Below are 13,019 nucleotides of genomic sequence, written 5' to 3'. Positions count from 1 at the left end.
GCTGATGTGTTAATTTATCATATTTGCTGCAACACCAGAGGTGTTGATCCAGGTATTGTGGGAGGTATTTGCTGTGGCACAAGCTCCTCCTTTTTCAGCCAAGAAGTAACCTAAAGCAGTTCTATTATCTGAAACCATCTTAGCAAGAAAGTCCATCTGCTTCTGGGGAGGAACCTCCCTAATCAACTTTAATTTTAGGTCTGCAGCTGGTGTGTGGTTCCAGGAGTCTGGGGGAGCCCTTTTTAATGGGGAGATGTGGACCCAGGGTTCCAGTCCCTGAAGTTTGGCTGTGGTGTCGGCAGTGAGAAGGACCTGGGATGGTTTCTTCCAGGGAGGTTCCAGGGCAGTCTTTGTGCTTAGTGATTCCAAGTCAGAAGGGTGGGAGAAAATGGGAAATGTCAGTCTGGAGAGTTGTAGCCAGACATTTGAGGAAACTAGGAGAGTTCAGGGCCCAGTTCAGGTTACAGACAGACCCAGTGGTTTCCTTGCACCCTTATTATTCCTAAGTAGTTGTAATTACTAATTATGTTGATTAGAATTCTTACCCCTTAGGATCCTTTATTCCTTGTGAAAACTAAGAAGTCAGCGATGTGACTGTCTGTTACACTAGCATTCTATGGATTCGGGAAATTTATAAATACATTTCACAATTTCTAGAAGTACCTTCTTTCTCATAGTAAAATTTTCAGTGTGGCACAAAAGATATTTACTAATAGATCCCAATATATTTAGTTCCTCTGTAAAAGAAAGGCAAAAGTGGATAAACCCATGTTCAGTATTTGCTGTTTTAGTATTTTATCATATTTGGAATGACTAAGTCAGTGAATAACCCTCATTTAGCTTATCTCAGTATAACCTTCAGGTTTCGAGTTACTAAAAAGATTTTGAAAACTATCTTTTTTGACCCCTCAAAATGTATTAATCATTGATAATCATAATATTAACAAAATCTACAGTGTTTTTTTTTTAAGTTTATTTATTTATTTTTGAAAGAGAGAGAGAGAGAGAGAGGGAGCACAGATGGGGTAGGGGCAGAGAGAGAGAGAGGGAGAAAGAATTCCAAGCAGGCTCCACTCGGTCAGTGTCGAGCCCGACGTGGGGCTCGAACCCACACACTGTGAGATCATGACCTGAGCCGAGATCCAGAACTGTACGCTCAACTGACTAAGCCACCCAGGTGCCTCAAATCTATAGTGTTTTTTATGTTCCAAGCACTTTATATTTAATTTTCATATTGAGTCTATGAAATATGTACTATTAGGGGTGCCTGTCTGGTTCAGTGGGTAGAGCATGTGACTCTTGGTCTCAGGGTCATGAGTTTGAGCCCCACGTTGGGTGTAAATAAATAAAAAAGAAATGTGTACCAATATACGTACACACAAATACATGCATGTATACACACACACACACACACACACACACACATAACCCACAGAGAAACATACATATATAATTGCCAAGAATACATATATGGTAAAACCTTAGCTTTCAAGCATAATTTGTTTTGGAAACATGCTTGTAATCCAAAACACTTGTATATCAAAGTGAATTTCAAGAACCATTGGCCCAGTTGTGATCATGTGACATTCAGTGTCACATACTACTCGTATTGCAAGATATCGCTCATTTATTAAGTTAAAATTTATTAGAAATGTTTTCTTGTCTTGCAGAACACTCACAGAACAAGTTACAATCCAAGGTTTTACTGTATTATTGATAATTATATACATAATTTTACATTTGTTTCATATCTTAAAAATAATTTTTTTCCACCACTAAAGTAATAGAACAGATGAGTTTTGGCAAATAAAAATATATACATAAAACACGTAACAAAATTGTACCACAATTCATACTATAAAAATGGCTTGAGTTCTTCATTTCATTAAGTTTTCTTAATATACTATATGGATTTGTTTGCATTATCTTTTTATTTTTATATTTATTTATTTTTATTTTTATTTTTTTAAGTGTTTATTTTTGAGAGAGAGATTGAGAGAGAGGGAGAGAGGGAGAGAGAGAGAATGAGTGGGGGAGGGGCAGAGAGGGAGGGAGACACAGAATCCGAAGCAGGCTCCAGGCCCTGAGCTGACAGCACAGAGCCCAATGCAGGGCTCGAACTCATGAGCCGCGAGATCATGACCTGAGCCAGAGTCAGCCGCCAAACTGACTGAGCCACCCAGGCACCCCATCTTTCTGTTTTTATTTTTAATTGTACTGTTGGCAGGTAATATTAGTTTCAGGAGTACAACAGTGATTCAACAATAGTAACATTATGAAGTGCTCACCACAAGTGTAGTTACAATCTGTTGCCATACAAAATTATCACAATATTACTGGCTATATTTCCTATGCCATGCTTTTCATCCCTGTGTCTTACTTTATAATTGGAAGTTTATACCTTTTAATCTCCTTCACCTGTTTTGCATATCCTCCCACCCCTTGGATTTGGGAAGCTGTTTTTTGGTAGATATATCATTAGGCATAATTATTATTGAAAAGTGCATTTATAAACCTTTATCTTCCTTACATATATTTAATTTACTTATTCTTAATTATGTTTAAATTACTTATGAAAATTTTATAAGGCATTAAACAGCTAAACATCATTCTTGCTGACATATTCTGTAACAGAACTAAAATTCACTTTTAGTAAACCTAGGTAGAACAAAAGTATTATATTTAATGCTGATGACTCTAAAGGCGTGCTTATTTTAATTAAACTAACACACTTAAACTAGTTTCTATTTACCAAAGATTATCCTAGATCACTTTGTACTTGAAAACCATTTGAGTTAGTTCCTATATTTCTGAGAGTATAATGATTTATGTAAATACCTTTTTGACTTTAAGCCTATTAAATAAAGCCCTTTACAAATTAATTTTGGCAATATCATCTGGAGGTAGAAAAATATCATATATCTGTAACACACATACATAGACATACACAGAAATCTTACAGCTTTCATTTTTAAAAATTTTAGCCATGAGACCAACAGACACATACAAAGATGCTCAACCTCACCAATCATTAGAGAAATTTGCAAATCAAAACCATAATGAGATATCACCTAACACCAGTCAGAATGGCTAGTCCCAAAAAGACAAGAAATAACAAACACTGGCAAGGATGTGGAGAAAAGGGAACCCTCATCCTCTGTTGGTGGGAATGTAAATTGGCACAGCTACTCTGGAAAACAGTATGGAGTTTCCATAAAAAACTAAAAATAAGACCTACCATATGGTCCAATAATTTCACTTCTGGGTATTTACCCAACGAAAATGAAAACACTAATTTGAAGAGATACATACACCTCTATGTTTATTGCAGCATTATTTATAATAGCCAAGATATGGAAGCAACCCAAGTATCAATTAAAACATGAATAGGGCGCCCGGCTGGCTCAGTCCATAGAGCATGTGACTCTTGATCTTGGGGTTGTAAGTTTGAGCCCCACATTGGGTGTAGATATTACTTTTAAAAATCTTTTAAAAAATGAATAAAGAAGATATGGTGCATATACACAATGGAATATTACTCAGCCACAAAAAAGAGTAAAATGCTGCCATTTATGGGGCACCTGGGTGGCTCAGTCGGTTGGGTGTCTGACTTCAGGCCAGGTCATGATCCCGTGCTTTGTGGGTTCAAGCCCTGCATCGGACTCTGTGCTGACAACTCGGAGCCTGGAGCCTGCTTCGGATTCTGTGTGTCCCTCTCTCTCTGCCCCTCCCCTGCTTGCACTCTGTCTCTCTGTCTCCCAAAAATAAGTAAACATTAAAAAAAAATACTATCATTTGTGACAATATGGATGGACTTAGAGGGTATTGTGCTAAGGGAAATGTAAGAGAAAGACAAATACCATATGAAATCACTTATATGTGGAATCTAAAAAACAAAACAAAGAAACAATAACAAAACAAAAATAGAAACAGATTCACAAATATAGAGAACAAACTGGTGGTTGGCAGGAGGCAGGGAAGGAAATAGACGAAATAGGTACAGGAGATTAGGGGCTTCCAAGTTATAAAGCTTCCAGTTATAAAATAAATTAGTCATGAGGATAGAAAGTATGGGTACAGAATTTAGTCAATGTAATAACTTTGTATACTGACAGATGGTAACTGCACTTATTGTGGTGAGCATTTCATAATGTTCATAATTGTCATATCACTATGTTGTATACCTGAAATACTATATATCAGCTATACTTAAATTAAAAATACATGGGAGACCTGGGTGGCTCTGTTGGTTGAGCATCTGACTTCAGCTCAGGTCATGATCCCACAGCTTGTGAATTAGAGCCCTGCGTTGGGCTCTGTGCTGACAGCCAGAGCTTGGAACCTGCTTCAGATTCTGTGTCTCCCTCTCTCTCTGCCTCTCCCCCACTTACACTGTGTCTCTTTCTCTCTTGAAAATAAATAAACATTAAAAATTTGTTTTTAAATACAGATAAATTTTGGGGCACCTGGCTGGCTCAGTTGGCAGAGTGTGTGACTCTTGATCTCGGGGTTGTAAGTTCAAGCTCCACGCTGGGTGTAGAAATTACTTAAAAAAAATCTTTAAAAAAATACAGAAAAATTTGAAACAATAAAAATAATAAAAGATGAAAAGAGGTGCTATAAAAATGTAAGATAACATTTTAGCAATTAGGTATGATAACGCAGAACTTTATAAAAGAATGGTTGTATATAAATTGTGTTTCTGGCAGATAGAATAAGTTTGCTTGCTCAGGTGGCTAAAGCTTTTACTAATATTTGTGAAAAAGACTTTTAAGGTTTTTCATTTACCTAATTTTCAAATAGCTTCTTTTTTTTTTCAAATTTTTATTTAAATTCTAGTTAGTTAACCTACAGTGCAGTATTGGTTTCAGGATTAGAATTTAGTGATTCATCACTTACAGACAACACCCAATGCTCATCATAACAAGTGTCCTCCTTAATACCCATTACCCATCTAGCCTATCTCCCACCCACCTCCCTCCATCAACCCTCAGTTTGTTCTCTATCTGTATTATTATTATTATTGTTATTAATGTTTATTTTTGAGAGACAGAGTCTGAGTGGGAGAGGGGCAGAGACAGAGGGAGACAGAGAATCCGAAGCAGGCTCCAGGCTCTGAGCTGTCAGCACAGAGCCCAACAGAGGGCTTGAACCCACGAACCACGAGATCATGACCTGAGCTGAAGTGGGACACTTAACTGACTGAGCCACCCAGGCGCCCCTGTTCTCTATCGTTAAGAGTCTCTTATGATTTGTTTCCCTCTCTCTCCCACCTCCCATGTTCATCTGTTTCTTAAATTCCGCATATGAGTGAAATCACATGGTATTTGTCTTTCTCTGACTTATTTCACTTAACATAATACACTCTAGCTCCATCCATGTTGTTACAAATGGCAAGATTTCATTCTTTTTGATGGCTGAGTAATATTCAATTGTGTGTGTGCGCGTGCGCACGCGCACACCACATCTTTTTTTTTTAATGTTTATTTATTTTGAGAGAGAGAGCACATGAGCTGGGGAGGGGGGCAGAGGGAGAGAAAGAGAAAATCCCAAGCAGGCTCCACATTCAGGGTGGAGCCCGACAGGGGACTCCATGTCACAACTGTGAGATCACGACCCAAGGCAGTGTCAAGAGTTGGATGCTTAACCAAGTGAGCCAACTAGGCTCACTGCTATTATACCACATCTTCTTTATCCATTCATCACTTGATAGACATCAAATAGCTTCTTCTTTTTTTCTTTAATTAGAATTATCTTCCTGAAGTTTGCATTTTAAGATGGCTCTGAGTTCCGGGGCACCTGGGTGGCTCAGTGGGTTGAGTGTCTGACTTAAGTTCAGGTCATGATCTCGCAGTTCATGGGTTTGAGCCCTGGGTTGGGTGGGCTCTGTGCTGACGGCTCAGAGCCTGGAGCCTGCTTCAGATTCTGTGTCTCCCTCTCTCTCTGCCCCTCCTCCACTCATGCTCTCTCTGGCTCTCTCTGTCTCTCAGTAAATAAATAAACGTTACAAAAGATGGCTCTGAGTTCCTAGAGAAAACCAGGTAGAACATCTGCATCTCAAAGGCACAGAGAAAGGATGTAAGTTTCTCCAAGAAGGGCTTTTGCTGTCTGAATCCAAATCTTTTACAATATCTGCAAGCCTTTGAGATGGATAGAGGGGGATTGGTAGAGAGGATAGGTGGGCTTTGTATTGTTTCTAGAGCTGCATGTCTGTTCTTAGAAAGACTGATACTGTAAGATGAGTACATTTGTTTTTAATTCTTCAAAGAATAAGGTTGCAATCTGAATATGTAGCCCCTGACCCAGCCATGGAAGTACGGGAGCCTCCATTTGCTTCTTTGTATCAGGGAGAAGATCTGCAACAAATCAAACGATTTGTATGTTCTAGATTTACAGCTGGGTTTCTTTACAACACTTTAGTAAATCCTTCCACAGTGCCTTTACAATGCTTTTCTTTCTTCTGGGTAAATAGTTTCGTTTTAGCTTAGGGGAGAAGGCCTAAAAAAAGTTCTTATCAGGCTCTGAATATCAGCTTCCAATTTGGCTCATTTATGACCACAGAGCTACTTAAAAAAATCCTTTTGAGTATCTTGTCAGGTTTCAGCTGGAGCAAACAGTAAATATTTCTGGCAGTATTGAGCCACCCCATGGAGCTAAGAGGGGTTCTCAAAGAGGTGCAGATGATACTAGTTACCCAAATCCAGAGCCACTGTGAAAAATACCCAATAGAAAGAAAGACCTAGACATTCCCCTGAGAGCCGCAATTGCTGGGGTATCGTAACAGTTGGTAGGACCCTAGCTGCAAATGGAATGCGGTCCGCATTTCTGCCCAGCCTTATCTGGCCACAAATAGGGTGCAACACAGATTTATGTTCAGCCATCTTTTGGGGGCCCCTAATCTGACAGTTGCCTAGCTAAGTTCTCAGGGTACAAAATGAGACAAATAAGAAGGCAATAGTTATCCTTGTTTGAGAAAGGATGGATAACCCATGTTTTTTTTCTGCGGATCCAAATTTGGAAAGGAAGGGAAAATGTGAAATTTACCTTCTTATCTTGACCAGGCACCACAGACAGTCATCTGGGAGACCTGACTTTGGTAAGAATTCTTACCTTTTGCTGGCTTCTGCCAGCTTTCCCAGAATGCCTTCTTCATGGCTGCATTGTGAGTGAGGTGTCCCAGCTGGTCTTATCCTGGCCAGCAGAAATTATAGAGGAAGAAGAATAATTTTCCCTCTACTTTTTATAGTGAGTGTCTGGCTGAGACCCCTTGTTATCAGGGCACCTTGTAAATTGATAAGATTATCTAAAATGGTTAAAAGTTTCCCACTGAAGCCAGTATAATTGAAGATTATCTTTGGTAAGGTTAACCTACTTGTTCAGTCTTAAAAGAAAGTTTTATTCACCTGAGGCCTCACGTGGGCACCGGTTCATTTAAGTCAGACCTAGTCTGACCCCAGACCCAGTCCAGTTTTTAAGTCCGACGCAGTCCATTTCCAGCAGTTTTGAACCCAGTCCGGAAGTAGAAATGTTGAAATAAAGTGGGAAAGCTCATAACGCGAAAGCTGTGGAACCCGGATCCAGGATCCGAGTAGGACTTGCTCACCGTCTCCACAGGCAGCAGGAAAGCAGCATGCTCCAGGGGCTCATGTTTGCTTTCCGTGTTTGGTTTCTCATTGCTCTGGAACTGGTAAAAGATAAACTGAGGCATATTAAAACACTGTAGAGTTTAAATGAGCAAAAATCAATTCGAATCGCGCTGCACCAAACTAGAAGTGGTTAGAAGCACTCTTTTCACAGGAGCTCGGGGAGAGATTTTTTGTGAAGAAAAGATGGAAGCAAAGTACGGAAATGATTGATGGGCTGTCACTCTAAGCCTAGGTGGCTGTTTGTGATGGGTTATCCTTAGCGTTTTGATTTTATAACTGTGAGGCATTTAGAGACTTAGATTTTGGTTTGCTTTTGTAGTCCACGGCATTAGAGCCTCCTCAGTTTAACAGCCTCCTTGTTTAATAAGATTTTATGTTTCAGTCTCTCACAAAATATTCATTTATTGGGTCAGTTTCCTATGTCAGCTAATTATACTGTGTGGATTCTCTATGACTACAGCAGTGATGATGTCCTTTCCCAGGTAGTTGGGTTTTTTTTGCCTTGAGTTTTAGAATCACTATTACCTTGGGTTTGATAGTTCCTGTTATCCTATAATTTTTTTTTTTTAAAGTCAACACAAGGGATGGGCTAAATGGGTGATGGGTACTAAGGAGGGCACTTGTTGTTATGAGCACTGGGTATCGTATATAAGTGATGACTCACTAAATTCTACTCCTGAAACCAATACTACACTATATGTTAACTAACTTGGATTTAAATAAAAGTAAAAATAAATAAATGAGTAATCAATACAAACATGAAAATAAGAAATAAAAATGGTCTTTTAGCCTTATTTTTAGGCCTGGATCAATAGATATGCACCAGGCCAGAATTTGTCTGTCGTTAATTCATTTGCTTTTTTCAGTTTATCTTTTGCACAATAGTATGGGAAGACACACTTGAAATGTGGACATTCCTCCTTGGGATTTGCTATGGAGATAAAACTTGTAAGAACTGAAGCAAGTAAAAAGTGCTTAATACTCTAAGTACAAGAGTATATGAAGTTCCATGGATGTTCTAAGGAGGGGAAGAACGTTTCCACTAGGGTAGCAGTTAAGTAGATGGGGTGGAGGCAGGAGTTTTGAAGATGGTCTTAATGTTGGGTTGGCATTTCAGAATGACCTTACAGAGTAGGTAAGATCTTAAAAAGAGGTTTTGAGGTGGGAAAAGTATTACAGGGAGGAAATAGTATGAAGGAAAGCATTTTGGTCAGCAGTGGGACTGATATGAAGACCAAGGGGTTACTTAGACTAATGTGAAAGTGCCAACAAAGAAAGTGCCAGAAACTAAGGTTACACATGAGTTACGCGGAGATTAGGGAAACTTTGGGTGCCAAACTCAAGATTTCTTGCACAGGTATAAACTTTTGAATTTCTACGTAGCAGTGGTATACGGGCCCTGAGAATGCACCTCATAGGCCTCCTGCATGGGGCGGGGGTGGGGGGGGGGACAATTGTCCCAGGACCCCAGCCTCCGCCCTCTGGAATCCATTGTAGCTCTTGCCTCCCATGGGCTGCTCCCCAGCAATGACTGAGTGGGGACACTGAAGCATGCTGTTTCAGGAGACAAACTCTTTTGTTGGTTGACCTTGGATTAAGAACTCCCAGACAGCTTTGCCGAAGTTTCCTTAGACAGTAAAGGTGGGTCTGTCAGCTCTCTTAACCTTGCCTGACCCCATCTGTTTTCTCCCTTTGCGTGGCATTTCTATTAACAAAATGCTCATATATTTAATCTTGGCTTGATTCCTGCTCCTGAGATAAAGGACCAGGACTAAATCAAGGTGTTTAAGGGTAGCAACCTGGTTGGAGGTGTAGGACTTGGGAAATTGTCTCGAAGATGTGTTTGTATGGCAAGCACACTGCTTTTATTTAGATCACGTAGATATTTGAAGACCCTTTGATGGAACCGGTGGCAATTATAGAGGTCTGTTAGCAACCCCCTAGGTTACCCTGGGTGTTGGCAGTGGGAGTCACTTAATATTTTTGACTTATTGGGGCACCGTGGTGGGTCAATCAGTTGAGCAACCGACTCTTGGTTTCAGCTCAGGTCATGATCTCAACGGTTCGTGGGATTGAGCCCTGCATCAGGCTCTGTGCTTACAGTGCAGAGCCTACTTGGAATTTGCTCTCTCCCCCTCTCTCTCTGCCCTTCCTCCACTCATGCTTTCTCTCTCTCTCTCTCTCTCTCTCTCTCTCTCTCTCTCTCTCAGAATGAATAAATAAACATTAAAAAAAACATTTTGACTTACAGGAATGGTGACACAGATTATTTCATAGTTCAGTCATTAACTATCTATTATTACATAATAACACTAATTCTTGCCTCTAGTTCAGCGCTTCTGACTTAGAAAAAAACTAACGTGTTAAGTGTTTGACAAAGACAGCTTAGAAATTATTTTCTCCATTATTTTTTCTCCTTGGTATCCTTTTAATACATTTTGTCAGGAATTATGGCATGGCTGTACAATTTCTTAATTTGTATGTTCTTTCTTTGTATAATTCGTGAAAGAACTCTCGTGGCGGCCAAAAATTACTTTGACTCCATTTAGTATTAATAAAGACATGTGTTAAAGCATGCGCTCTGTTTGCCTGTTACTCAGCTTTGGGTTATGCTTGGTCTTGCATTGAAATAATTCTATGTTAAGGACCTCGCCGTTGGTTGCCTTGGATATCATGGTACTGTCACAACTTTAGGCTGTGACTTTGCTGCAGGTGCTAACAGGAGGAGACAATAGGCTGCCAAGCAGAGGCAGGGAGGGAAAACTGGATTCCCACACATATCGCGGCCTCGGCATGTTGCACACATTGCATGAGTCTGTGAAAATAACTTCTACTGGGAATATGTGCCATAAATAAACAAAGACTGCTCAGAAAGTTAACAAGAATGAAGGAATGAGGGAGGAAGAAGAGAGGAGTCTGGGCGAGGACTGACGGCCCTTGAAGGCCATTGTAGTGGCAGCGCTAAATGGGTGGTCAGACACAGCGGAAGGCCGAGGACGGAGGAAGCCATCTGCGGGACACTAGACCCCACAAGAATAAGCCAAGACCATGAACAGGGTAAGTAGAAGTGAGGGGAAAATGGCCAATTGTTTTTGAGTCGTGTGCACAACTGGAGAATTGGGAGCTTTTGGTTCCTTTAGGGAGAGCTCGCACTTCCTCCCAGTGACAGTGGCGTTATTTAACAAATGCCAAAGCAGCCAGGCCTATTGTCTTTATTTGCAAAGCCATCCTGTCATTCTTTTGTTGCTCTGGGAACTTTATAGAGAATCGGTGCCTCGTTTATCCGTGGAGACTTCCGTTCATCTGCTAATCCCCTAAGAACAAAGCTGCATTCCAGAATTGAAGAGTTTAATGGACATTTTCCATTGACCTTCTCACTCTGATTTTGTTGGCATTCTTAGGTTCTGTTTATAGTAAAATGTGTTTCCTTGGGTAGTAAAATGGACTTTTTCCCTAGTAAATGTCTGTGCCTGTGTAGAAAAATGTGGAAGAAACTTTATTATTCATTGTTACGAGTAGTTTCATAAAGTTAATCATTATTTAAATTTAGTAGAGATAGGAAAAGTCAAAAGAACATCTGTTTGTGACATTTTCAGGAGATGAGTTCTTGCGATGAGTAAAAGGGAGTGGCTTATACTGTTCTTTAAAAATGTATAACACATTTTGTATGAAGAAGATAATCAAAACCAGATATCATTTATCTCATAGGTGGATGGAAAAGAGACCAAGAAAAAAAAATAAGTGGCTTGGTGACCTAACTTTACCCAGAGAATGGAAAATAAAATGCAAGACTCCAAACCCTGCCCTTCTATTTCATCTTCATTTTGGAAAAATACAGGTGAGTATAGTCATTCTGAAAATTGATCTAGGGGCTGTGAAAACAAAGTCTCCAAGACAGCAGTGCAGATGTGAGTCAAAGAAGTTTTTGGTTTCCTTGCAAATATAATTAGAATGGTATTGTTTTCTTATTCATGAATGTGGAAATGTGCGACTTGATTATTTTTTATTTATTCATTTATTTATTTTTAGTTTTTTGAAATTCAAGTTAACATATAGTGTAGTGTTGGTTTCAGGAAGAGAATTGAGTGATTCATCACTTACGTACAACACCCAGTGCTCCTCCCAACAAGCGCCCTCCTTAATGCCCTTCACCTGTCTAGCCGAACCCCCTACCCACCTCTCCTCCAGCAGCCCTCAGTTTGTTCTCTGTATTTAAGAGTCTCTTATGGTTTGCCTCCCTCTCTGTTTTTATCTCAGTTTTCCTTCCCTTCCCCTATGGTCATCTGCAGTGTTTCTTAAATTCCACATATGAGTGAAATCATAGGACATCTGTCTTTCAGTGACTGACTTATTTTGCTCGGGATAATACACTCGTTCCATCCGCTTTGTTGCAAGTGGCAAGATTTCATTCTTTTTGATCGCCGAGTAATATTCCATTGTGTGTGTGGGGGGGGGGGGGATGGATATATGTATATACCACATCTTCTTTATCCGTTCATCAGCGACTTGATTACAAAGCACATCTATGTGCTTTGTAGTTGTACAGGACATATGAAGATGTGCTAACACAGAACTCGGTCTGCATAGAAAAGGCGACTGTGACAACAGTGATGGTGACAGTCACAGCCTAGGGTGTACTCATTCTATGCTGAACATTGTACTAAGGTGTGCTCCATAGGTTTTCCAATCAATCCTTATAATAAGATTAATTATTTTCAGCATTTTATGAATATGGAAACTGAGGCATAGAGAGGTTAAGACACCGGCTGAGCTTCATGTATCTGGTATGACGAGTCCAGGTTTGTTATCTCTCTCCAAGGAGAATTCTCTTAACCAGGGCAGATTGTATAACTGGTATACTGAGTGACGATTGGAAAACACCAGCTTCTTTCACACATTTGATTCTTCCGAAAGGATATCCAGATTGTAGAGGAAGCTGAATCAGAATGCGCTGATTCGTACAAGGCTTTGGCATAGGAATGACTACTATGCGGCCTGGTCTTACGAGATCTTAGGTCCATCAACGACTCGCTTTTGGAAGAAGGACTTCACCAGGTAGGTTCAGTTTCCAGGCAGGTAGTTGGAGTAATGAAGGACCGCAAACATTGAATTTAGGCAACAGCAGGAGAAACAGGGTGAAAAGCGTAGTTCTCAGTTCATGGGTCCCGGAAATCCAGACAGCTGCTGAAGGTCCAGGGTAGACAAATTCTGTGAGCTGTAGTGGTGGTCTCCAAACTTATTTGTTCACACGTCACCTCAGCAAAAACTGCTAAGCCTGTCCATATATGCACATGTCTGTGTATGTCTATATATGTTTATAGATCACACACAGTAGGCCCCTCACACCCGTGCTGTCGCTTTCGGCGGTTTCAG

General features: G+C 40.1%; 1 long non-coding RNA gene across 1 annotated transcript in view; it reads left to right on the top strand.

Moving 5' to 3' along the window:
* LOC145713520 (uncharacterized) overlaps nt 1-13,019 on the top strand; it is a 68,768-nt gene that overhangs the window by 41,758 nt on the left and 13,991 nt on the right. Inside the window, exon 4 of the long non-coding RNA XR_014136626.1 lies at nt 11,355-11,484. This is a non-coding gene — a long non-coding RNA (uncharacterized LOC145713520). The remainder of the gene's footprint in view (nt 1-11,354; nt 11,485-13,019) is intronic.

This window comes from Panthera onca, chromosome X (assembly GCF_046562875.1).
Source record: "Panthera onca isolate mPanOnc1 chromosome X, mPanOnc1 haplotype 2, whole genome shotgun sequence".
Classification (NCBI taxonomy): domain Eukaryota; kingdom Metazoa; phylum Chordata; class Mammalia; order Carnivora; family Felidae; genus Panthera; species Panthera onca.
This window is presented reverse-complemented; position numbering and strand designations above follow the sequence as displayed.